General features: G+C 45.6%; 1 long non-coding RNA gene across 1 annotated transcript in view; it reads right to left on the bottom strand.

Annotated features, from left to right (window-relative positions):
* Window positions 1–12,251, bottom strand: part of LOC132417554 (uncharacterized) — a 137,880-nt gene that overhangs the window by 392 nt on the left and 125,237 nt on the right. The window lies entirely within an intron of this gene.

Raw genomic sequence — 12,251 nt, 5'->3', positions numbered from 1 at the left:
AGGATAAAGGAGATGAGATCAGATGCTGTCTGTACCAGATGGGGACCAATGCAACCACACAAAATGCAAAATGCAGGCTCACAGTCTCGTCCAGGGTGGACATCACAGGGGTGCTCTTGTCACCTGGCCGTGTAAGACTCTGGGCAAACTTCTTGCCACAAAGGGCCATGAGAGGGGCAGAGTCCGCAGTGGGCAGTGAGGTCGGGATGGTCTGGCGGAGCACTTCATTCTTGGATGCAAGAAAATCTAAGCTCTACCAGCTCCACGAACACAGAAAAATTTTAAAGTAGGAAAACGAGTATAAAATAATCAACTCAACAAAAATATGAGCCCCCGATGTGTACCAGGCACTGCGCTAGGCATGGGGGCGTGCAGTCAGGGACAAGGCACAGTTTCGGTCCTCGGGGAGGTCAGATCAGGGGGTCTGTCTTAGCGGCGTCCCCCAAAAGCAGACCCTGAGCAAAGATTCAAATACAAGTACCTGATCTGGGGGGACCGAACAGGGAAAACACTTATGGGGAGTGGGAAAATGAGAGGTATGTTATCAACCAGTTAGTACTGTGGGCAAGTAGAGAACCCCAGGAGTGCCTATCAAATACAAGCCACAGAAGCGTCCCGCCCAAGGGGTGAGGGAGCCGGTGTGTTTATCTACCGACTCCATCAGTTATTGGCAGAGGTTGCTCTGGGGACATAACCCCAGACTTTTCCAGCCCGCACTGAACGTGGGCAGAGGTGGCAGACAGAGAACGCCTCCGAAAGAGAGTTGGGGGTGCTGGAAGATGGAAGTCAGGCTGGTGTGTCCAACATGGTAAATGACAAGGGCACGTGGGTGGGGTGCTGAGGGCGGCTGCTATAGACCCACGAGTTCTAGCCCAAAGCAAAGGTCCTGGGAAATTTACAAAGGACAGCTGGCATTTGAGCTGGGCCTTGGAAGGTGGGTAGGGGACCGCTAGGCAGAGAGGGGCAGAGGATCTCAGGGCGGGAGGGCATTCATTCCAAAGGGAGGGAAAAGCATGGACAAAGAAACAGAAACTGAACGTGGTGTAGGTGTCTCGCTGTCTGTGGACGGGAGGTTGAGACAGGCCGCCGGAGAGGTCCCTGGGGAGGCAGAGGGGGCTACCCAGTGAAGGGCTTCTGTCCCTGCCGACAAGCTTGGCATTCCCTGCGACAAACAGGGAGCCATCCATGGCTTTTAAATAAGGGAGTGACTGTGACCCAGATAAAGGGTTACTGAACTTCCTGGTCCCCTGCTGGGCTATCCATGCCATGACTCAACCTCCAATGCCAGGGCCATATATGTTCACTGCAGTGCCCAGTACCTTGGGGAAAGAGTCAACGTCAACCCAAGACTGGTGTGCATGAAGCCAGCATGTGGGCTTGGTAGCACTGATGAAGTTAACTCCTCGTAAAACAAGCAGCTGGGAGAAGCGACTCAATGAATGAAAATAAACCAAACTCACCAGAACGATGACATGGCTCTGTGCATGTGGAACCCGACATTCCTGGGGAACAGTAGGCTACTGTTTCAAGGTGGCCCATAGCTGCCCCCACAGGCATATCTGCAGGACCAGGCGGACCAGCAGACAACTTCTCTGTCCACCTTGACCACCACCTGGGCCCTGCAGAGCGGCCAGCAACATCCGTGCTCCTGGATTCTGACCTGACCTACCTTTGCAGGGGGCAGTAGCACGGGGACAAGAGATTCCCTAGCATGGTTTTGGAAGAGTGTCTCCTGTACTTTTTGGTACGTCATGCAAACCACTTGAGTAAAGAAAAGAAAAAAGAAGCGAGGACTTGCCCAATGCTGAAGTGTGCTTAATCTCATTCACTCCAACCAATCTTTAGGCATCGGTGATGAGCTGCTTCCGTTTAATTCTGTTCGTTCCATTATAGAGTCAGTTGGCTAAGGGTCTGACTCAGCATAACACTCTCACAACGGCTGCCACAAAGTTTTAAGAGATATTTACCAACTTCAAAATAGAAAGGAGCAAATGGAGTCGTAGGGGTTGGATCTGGTGCTGAAGGCTTCCCTACAAAGGTATGGTAGTCAGCAGACATCCAGGGTGGCCCCAACAGTCCCCACCTCCTGGGATGCACATCCTCGCAAGGTCTCTTCCCCTTGAGTGTGGACTGGACCTATTGACCTGCTTCCAATGAATAGGACACAGCAAACATGATGGTATTTTACTTCAGAGACTAGCCACAGGAAGGCTGTGAGTTGTCTCACTCACGCCAAGGAGCTGAGTCCTGCCAACAGCCACTTGGTGAGCTTGGGAGTAGATGCACCCCCAGCTGAGCTTTAAGATGCCTGCGGTCCCAGCCGACCTTTGAGCAGTGCCTTATGAGAGACCAAAAAGCAGAGGGCCCAGCTCGGTGATGCTGGGCTTCCTGACCCACAGAAACTGAGAGATGATAAATACGTTTTAAGCTGTTATGCTTTGGGGTTACTTGTTATGCAGCAGAAGATCACTAATACAGGCATCCAAGTGGAAGAGACAACGAAGGAATATATATACAGACACACTCAGAAAGCTTAATACCAAGAGAAAGTTGAAACTTTTGCTATTGGTGGTATATGTCTTGGGCAAAGATGGACCTTCCCCGCAGACAACTTGGCTCCTGTAGAAATGTTAAAGCAGAGGCAGTGGACCAGCCCCTCACTCCCAACGTACTCCCACTCCTCAATTTGTTGACTTAGGCTGAAATTCCCCAATTAGTCTTTTCTTTGAAAATACACCAAAACTTGGAGTTAGAAAACACAAAATCAAGTCCCAGATCCTTACTTTATTAATTGTGTGATTTTTACGGGATCATTTACGCATACCTCAAACTATATTTGTGAAACAAAAATATGAATTTTGAACAATTACTTAACTCTTCTATGCCTCTATTTTGTTTCACTGTAGGAATAAATAACGCCTGCCTTATATGACGCGTGGAGTTGTTGAGATGATTAAATGAAGCAATGTGGGTGTAAGTGTTTTTAAAACTATAAAGAGCTCTAAGGCGCTCCCGTGTGGGACACATGCTAAATGCTGATTGCACTGCTGTGTTCTAGTATGATGGGCTCTTAGAAGGCTCCTCCCTGGAAGTAGCTTTTAGGGAGGGAGATGAACAGGAGGAAAACAAAAGCAACTGGGGCTGAGGGTTGGAGGACAGAAAGCCTGGAGCCCCATTTTCACAATTTTGAAAGATTCGGTCCCAGGGGAGTGGAAGAGATTGACAGCTGACTTCCGGAAAGACCTTTCTGGGCCTTGAATTCATGAATTCACAACTCATGTGCTTTTGCTTTTCGTTATCCCTTATTGAGCACCAACAATCTGGCAGGCGCTGTGACCAGCCCTTCAGTTGCACAAACTGATTTAACCTTGCCCACAGCCTGTGACGGAGATACTGTCCTTATCCCCCTTTCTCGGATGTGGCAACCGAGGCTTCGAGATGGCAGGGTCACACCGCAAGTGAGCTGGGATCCAAGTGTGTCAACCCGGAGAGACAACCGTGTTCTGTATGATGCGATTTCTTGTGCCCTCTGTCCTGCATCTTCCAGAAGCTATTTTCTCCCTTCTCCTCCTTTGTTTCCATCTTCCTATAAAACTCACTGTGACACTTCACAGAAAGAGCCACGTATACAAATCAATTGCAATCAGCTGTATTTCTCTCCTGATGTTAAAAGACTCGTAAAGGAAAATGCACTTGTTTCAAACACACTTTTCTGACACTAAATCAACCCTCCGCTGTTGGTAGAGTTTCTGCACAAATTGAGCGGGGCCCTCCCGAGACCGGGATTTACCAGAATAAATCCCAGGCTTGCAGCGGCTGTCTAGTCATATTAATAGAAAGAGTTGATCTGGTGGCTGAGTTTTCTGGGGGTCCTGACTTCTAGTTCAGGTCAGAAGGACATTTGGCAACTCGCTCGCTGCTGTGTGATGTGGAGGTTGACAGGGACACTATGGCGGGGGTGCGGTCAGAACCCCTACACACCTCACACCTGCACCCCACGGAAATCTCAACCAACATTACCATCTTCTGCAGAAACATCCAGGCTTCCTAATACTAAGTTGGGTAGGAATAATGGTTCTCGGGGGATACTCACCAAATCTGTTTGACCCAAACAACTTTGCTTCTTTGATCGCTGTTGGTCATGTCACAACTTACAGACACTCCACGAGCCCCAGGGCTGCTGGGTAACTTGCTCTGAACACACCACAGACTTTCTAATTACCTCGGTTTCTCTCATTTGTGTCAGCCCTCTGCCTGTCTCCTCATTTATCCACTGGGGATACTAATGCCTTCTCTGTTTCATAGAATAGAAATAAAAGGGTTTGAGGAGTCCCCAGAAACATTTACCCTTTCCTTCCTTTGAACCATGTAATGATGCTCATGGCCAGTTACAGAGTATGGGGGTTTCCCCCGCACCACCAAGCAATTCTGAGACACCAGCTGGGTGTCCTATAATTCAGCTCGATTCTGACATCTGAGATAGATCCCACTGGGTAAGGGCTCGTTCCCATAAGGCTGTTTCCCCTACACACATCCACTCCAGACTCCAATTACAAGTCCAGGTTGTCACCTGTGCTTCTGACTGACTGGCAATAAATTGGAGATTCCAACAACCCTCTCCTTGGATTTGATTAATTTGCTAGAGTGGCTCACAGAACTCAGAGAAACAGTTTACTTATTAGATCACCAGTTTGTTAGAAGAGGATATAATTCAGGAACAGCGTGATGGAAGAGATGCAGAGGGCAAGGTGTGAGGAAAGGGCACAGAGCTTCCATGCTCTCTCTGAGTGCCACCACTCTCCCAAATCTCCGCATGTTCACCAACCCAGAAGCTCTGCAAATCCACCCTTTTGAATTTTTATAGAGGCTTCATTTCATAGGCATGATTCATTAAATCACTGGCCATTGGTGACTGAACTCAATTTCCGGCCCCTCTTCCCTCCCCAGAGGTGGGGAGAGGGGGGTGAAAGTTCCAACCCTCCAATTACATGATTGGTTCCCCTGACAACCGGCCCCCATCCCTAGGTGTTTTCCAAAAGTCATCTCATTAACATAACAAAAGAAAAATTCTCAAGGTTTTAGGAGCTCTGTGCCAGAAAGACCAAATTTTTTTTTTAATAAATTTATTTATTTTTGGCTGCATTGGGTCTTCGTTGCTGCACGTGGGCTTTCTCTAGTTGCGGCAAGCTGGGGCTACTCTTTGTCGTGGTGCACGGGCTTCTCATTGCCGTGGCTTCTCTTGTTGTGGAGCACGGGCTTTAGGTGCGCAGGCTTCAGTAGTTGTGGCATGTGGGCTCAGTAGCTGTGGCTTGCAGGCTCTAGAGCGCAGGCTCAGTTGTTGTGGCACACGGGCTTAGCTGTTCCGCAGCATGTGGGATCTTCCCGGACCAGGGCTCGAACCCGTATCCCCTGCATTGGCAGGCGGATTCTTAACCACTGCACCACCAGGGAAGCCCTACTTATTTTTTTAAAAGTTGATAGTTTTATTTTCTTTCTTTTCTTTTTCTTCTTTTTTTTTTTTTTTCTGGCTGCACCACACGGCTTGTGGGATCTTAGTTCCCCAACCAGGGATCGAACCCAGGCCCCAGAAGTAAGAGCACCAAGTCCTAACCATTGGACCACCAGGGAATTCCCAGATATTTACTATAACTCACAAGATCACTATCCCATTAAAGTCATGGAAGTTTTCCTTTCGCCCTTTCTGCCCATCCAAACCAACCTTTCTATCACCAAGCCAGGAGGCAGGGGAGCCAGCGCCATGATCAGATTTGCATTTAGAACACAAGCTGCTGACTAATTTTATTTCCACATGACCATAAACAAGGTAATGGTAGATATAATGCAATCAAAAGGAAGACACTCGACGTGGCTTACATTTTGTGATATACAGCAGTTTTCTGTTTTATTTAAAAATGAAGATGGATGATATCAGCAAGAGAGGAAAACTGTTAGGAAATTCAAAAATTGGCCTATATTTATGTTTATTTATTTTAGCACCTCAACTTGCCGAAGAGAAACAGCCACCAGCGAAAAGGCTTCTTCTGGTTCCCTGTCGAGCTGTGCAGGAGATGTGCTGGGCATTTCCGTGCCCATCCAGAGGTGCGCATGGAAAAAGTTAGGGGTGATGCAGTGTAGTGAGTGCAGCATGCCTGGGACACAGCAACGAAGTACTTGGGTTGGCCTGCAGGGGCTCTGGGAAGGCTTGGCCTTCCGCGAGCAGTCTGAGAGATTTTGAGGGTCAGGGGCATTACTGGGCAGGGAAGGTGGAAACAGACATTCAAAGAAGAATTAGCCTGAGCAGAGAGAAACTGTCTGAGGCATGGGGAGGCGTAAGCTGTCGCATAGATCGACAGCAGGGACCCCTGACTCTCTCACTGAGGTCCCTGAAGCTTCTCACCAGGGCACCAAGTGACATGGCCAGAGATGCATTTAGAACGTGAGCTCAGGCAGTGATGTGGAGGGTGATTCTCAGCTGTTCTGAAGCTGCTGGCCCTGGTCTAGCAGAGAACTGCAGCTGAAGAGCTGTTCCGAGGCCAAGCGCAAGGGGGACACTGGCCAGATTCCAAGGAATCTTCAGGATAGAACCTGCGTTCATCGCAGGATAGATGTTACACCTTAATTGCAAGTGTCCCCAAGAACTAAATATTGACTGAGCTTGCATCTCTGTTGGCTCGTAAAAAACGCAAGATTTATAAAATTCACTGACGCACATGATTAGTCAACATACATCATCTGCTGACTGCTCGGGTGGAGACAGAGGCGTTTCGCTGAAGCAAACAGGAGGAGAATCAACAACAGGCACGTAAGTAGACCCCTTTTGAATGAACGTAGTGACCTTTCCATGCTTCTACGCTTATCTATTTTATCCAGATTTGCCCTTATCCCGGAAAGTTCTGCAACACAACACAGAAAATTTTTAAATTCACTCCATCAACCGGTCATTTTGTCCACAAAAAACAAACCAGGAGACCAGACTGATGGGAATTCAGTGATTTTCTTTTAAATCTTTTTTGCTGTTTTGTCATGGCATTGGATAAATTAAAAAAAATATTGCCTTCCTCATCCAAGGAATTAAAGCAAAGAGCTGGTACTGTCTTGAAAAATGTTCACGAACGGTTATGCAGGAGGGACCATGGGCTCCCCTGGGAACCATCAGGCGCCTGGGACTAGGTGGGAGGGAAGCAGCCTGAGACTGAGGGCAAAATTGCAACCCATTGGCACTGCACATACTTTTCCAATATAAAAGCAAATGGAGAATACGTAAATAAATTGACTATATAAAAGTGTCCCTTTATATTACGGCCTCACCTCTCCAAGGGGGAAAAAAAGAGATTTCTTTTCACGGCCCTCCTATAAAAATATCATTTCTTCTGGGTAATTTTATAGTACCAACTGCAGTCCATAGCTACTTGAAATACCTACACAGCCCCTGATCCTGGCCCCCTTACACAAACGACCCAGTAACTAGCATCAACCCCACTGCAGAAGCAGCTGTCACATAATTACAACTTCTCATCACACATTGGGGAAACGAGTTGTGGCGTTTGGGAAAGGTCTGCAAAAATAGGTGTCAGACCTTAACTAATAGTGACTGTCCTTCCATTCTACTGTAATTTACATTTAATTCACACATTTCATTTCCATTTAAAATATGATTACAGTGTTTTGAAGCACATCCCACCTGTCCCCTCGAATTACAGGGAAATGAAAATAACAGGGAACAGCAGCACCAGGAAGGCTGCTAGAGCCCCGGGGCTGCAGGGTCTCTGGCTCACACCCCTCCTGGGGGCCCGGGGAGAGGGGAACTGAAGAGAAATGCAATGTGGGGCGTGGAGGGGAGGAGTGGGGAAAAAGAATGGGGGAGAAAGGTGAGCGGATGTGAGGAGTGGGTGACAGGGCACAGGGAGTGGAGCAGGGTGGGATCCACTGGCGGGGATGGAGACGCCTCCAGCGCGCCGGCTTTTGTAAATGCATCATTTTCTGGCAGAGTGCCCACCTTTTATTTCGTTCATTTCAGGTTCATGACCTAATCCTAAATACATGCTGCAGGAAGCAGGTGCCTGTTGACTCTGAGGTCTGGTCTTCTCTACTCTGGAGGCAGCAGAAGGAGAGGAGAGGGGAAGCCTGAGGCGTCAATGCATGGACCTCACACTCTTCACAACCCACCCCCTCCCACAGCCATCGTGCACCTGGGCTTCTGCAGCTGTGGGCAGCAGGCGGAAATAGTTCCATGGGCTCCAGGTCAGAGGAACAATTTATAGAAACACGATTCGTTAGGAATCCCAGTGGCCAAGCCCCTCCAGGTGTGGCAGAAGACGGGCTGGCCTTACAGAATGAATTCCAGCCAATGGCACCTGGATTCACAGCGAGATTTTGGTGCTGCTCAGATGCAGAAGGAAAGAGCCCTTGGCTATTCATAACAATCCCCAGATGCTGCGAAAGGCAATGCACATATCAACAGTCAGAAAACATTGATAGAGTACCTACTGTATAGCAAGTATCGAGCAGGGCAACATTGATTTTATTTTTTTTAATATTTATTTGGCTGTGCTGGCTCTTACTTGCGGCATGCAGGATCTTTGTTGCCACATGCGGGATCTTCTGTTAGTTGCGGCATGCGGGATCCTTAGTTGCGGCATGCAGAATCTTTAGTTGCAGCATGTGGGATCTAGTTCCCCGACCAGGGATCAAACCCTGGCCCCCTGCATTGCAAGCGTGGAGTCTTAGCCACTGGACCGCCAGGGAAGTCCCAACAATAATTTTAAATCTTCACTCTCCTCAAACTTCTCACACCCCACACCTCCCCCTTAATGTACATCCTGTTTTCTAGAAAAAAAAAAATAGACACCAGCGGAGAGGAACTCCCTCTGTTCCTATTACTAAAGCATAAAACCTATTTATGCCCCGACGCTATCCTCCTTCCCTTCCAATAAAACAGACTAGCTACCTGTTTTCCCTGAGGCCAATCCTTGTACTTGGGCTTTGCATATCATACTCTCCCACCTTGAATTTTTTTCATATTCATTTTCCTGATCCCTTCCTTTCTTGTACATTTAACCTCTCTCTTGAATTGGATCATTCCCAATGGCTTGAAAACATGCACCAGTCTTTCAGATTAAAAGGAGAAATGCCCTCAACCCCTCACTTCTATCCAGCTTTAAACCAATCTCCTGACATTCAAGTTTCTCGAAAGCATTATCTTTACTGTGGCAGAGGTGGCTTGTTGCCCCCAAAATGTCATTCCCCTCTTCCAATTGTAGAGAGTTAGTGACTGCCCAGACGGAGACTCTATCTCCAGCCTCCCTTTCATCTTAGGTATGGCCATGCTATTAGTTCTACCAATGAAATAGGAGCTAAAGTTGTGGGTAACTTCTAGGCAAAGGCTTTAAGAAGTAGCTTTCTCCAGGCTGCTTTCTGCTTGACCAGTTAGATGCAGACAACCGTGGTGATGAGGTTTCACTAGGGATGATGCAACCATAAAAAGGAAGGAGGCTGGTTCCCTGCATCGTATCATGAGAGAAAGCTACCCAATGACCAGGAACATCCAGAAACACAACTGTTACAAGGGCAATACATTAACTCCTGTTCAGTGAAGGCACTGAAACTTTGATTTTTATTTGTTGCAAAACCTAGTACTGCTGGAACCAATAAACTCACCTACCACCTATCCCTCAGTCCACTGCAATCTAGTTTCCAATCTGCTCCTAGCAAACATATCTCTATAAAGCCACCAATGGTTTCCAGGTTACTAAATTCAGTGGGTATTTTTTTTAATAGATCTTTATTGAAGTATAATTGCTTCACAATACTGTGTTAGTTTCTGTTGCACAACAAGGAGAATCAGCCATATGCATACACATGTCCCCATATCCCCTCCCACTTGAGTCTCCCTCCCATCCTCCCTATCCCACCCCTCTAGGTCATCGCAAAGCACCAAGCCGATCTCCCTTCCCACCAGCCAACTATTTTACATTCGGTAGTGTATATATGTTGATGTAACTCTCACTTCGCCCCAGCTTTGCCCTCCCACCCCATGTCCTCAAGTCCATTCTCTATGTCTACATCTTTATTCCTGCCCTGCAACTAGGTTTATCAGTACCTTTTTTTTTTTTTAGATTCCATATATATGCGTTAGCATATGGTATTTGTTTTTCTCTTTCTGACTTACTTCACTCTGTATGACAGACTCTAGTTCCATCTACCTCACTCCAAATAACTCAATTTCATTTTTTTATGACTGAGTAATATTCCATTGTATATATGTGCCACATCTTTTTTATCCATTCATCTGTTGATGGACATTTAGGTTGGTTCCATGTTCTGGCTATTGTAAATAGCGTTGTAGTGGATATTGGGGTATGCAACTTTTTTTGAATTATGGTTTTCTCAGGGTATATGCCCAGCAGTGGGATTGCTGGGTCATATGGTGGTCCTATTTTTAGTTTTTTAAGGAACCTCCATACTGTTTTCCATAGTGGCTGTATCAATTTACATTCCCACCAACAGTGCAGGAGGGTTCCCTTTTCACCACACCCTTTCCAGCACTTATTGTTTCTAGATTTTTTGATAATGGCCATTCTGACCGGCATGAGGTGATAACTCATTGTAGTTTTGACTTGCACTTCTCTAATAATTAGTGACGTTGAGCATATTTTCATGTGCCTCTTGGCCATCTGTATGTCTTCCTTGGTGAAATGTCTGTTTATGTCTTCTGCCCATTTTTTCACTGGATTGTTTGTTTTTTTGATATTGAGCTCCACGAGCTGGTGGTATATTTTGGAGATTAATCTGTCTGTTGTTTCATTTGAAAATATTTTCTCCCATTCTGAGAGTTGTCTTTTTGGCTCATTTATGGTTTCCTTTGCTGTGCAAAAGATTTAAGTTTATTAAGTCCCACTTGTTTATTTTTGTTTTTATTTCATTACTCTAGGAGGTGGGTCAAAAAAGATCTTGCTGTGGTTTATGTCAAAGAGTGTTTTTCCTATGTTTTCCTCTAAGAGATTTTTCCTCTAAGTGTTTGGTCTTACATTTAAGTTTTTAATCCATTTGGAGTTTATTTTTGTGTATGGTGTTAGAGAGTGTTCTAATTTCATTCTTTTACATGTAGCTGTCCAGCTTTCCAAGCACCACTTATTGAAGAGGCTGTCTTTTCTCCATTGTATGTTCTTGCCTCCTTTGTCATAAATTAGGTGCCCATATGTGCATGGATTTATCTCTGGGCATTCTCTCCTATACCATTGATCTATATTTCTGTTTTTGTGCCAGTACCATACTGTCTTGATTACTGTAACTTTGTGGTATAGTTTGAAGTCAGGGAGCCTGATTCCTCCAACTCTGTTTTTCTTTCTCAAGATTGATTTGGCTATTTGGGGTCTTTTGTTTTTCCATATGAATTGTAAAATTTTTTGTTCTAACTCTGTGAAGAATGCCATAGGTAGTTTGATGGGGATTGCATTGAATCTGTAGATTGCTTTGGGTAGTATAGTCATTTTCACAATATTGATTCTTCCAATCCAAGACCATGGTATATTTCTCCATCTGTTTATGTCATCTTTGATTTCTTTCATCAGTGTTTTATAGTTTTCTGAGTACAAGTCTTTCTTCTCCTTAGGCAGGTTTATTCCTAGGCATTTTATTCTTTTTGTTGCAATGGTAAATGGGAGTGTTTCCTTAATTTCTCTTTCTGATTTTTCATTGTTGGTGAATAGGAATGCCAGATTTCTGTGCATTAATTTTGTATCCTGAAACCTTACCAAATTCACTGATTAGTTCTAATAGTTTTCTGGTGGCACCTTTAGGATTCTCTATGTATAGTATCATGTCATCTGCAAACAGTGACAGCTTTACTTCTTCTTTCCCAATTTGGATTCATTTTATTTCTTTTTCTTCTCTGACTGCTGTGGCTAGGACTTCCAAAACTATGTAGAATAAGAGTGGTGAAAGTGGACATCCTTGTCTTGTTCCTGATCTTAGTGGAAATGCTTTCAGTTTTTCACCATTGAGTATGATGCTTGCTGTGGGTTTGTCATATACGGCCTTTATTATGTTGAGGTAGGTTCCCTCTATGCCCATTTCCTGGAGAGTTTTTATCATAAATGGGTGTTGAATTTTGTCAAAAGCTTTTTCTGCATCTATTGAGACAATCATATGGTTTTTATTCCTTAATTTGTTAATGTGGTGTATCACATTGATTGATTTGTGTTTATTGAAGAATCCTTGCATCCCTGGGATAAATCCCACTTGATCATAGT

The sequence above is a fragment of the Delphinus delphis genome, chromosome 21, assembly GCF_949987515.2.
Source record: "Delphinus delphis chromosome 21, mDelDel1.2, whole genome shotgun sequence".
Classification (NCBI taxonomy): Eukaryota; Metazoa; Chordata; class Mammalia; order Artiodactyla; family Delphinidae; genus Delphinus; species Delphinus delphis.
This window is presented reverse-complemented; position numbering and strand designations above follow the sequence as displayed.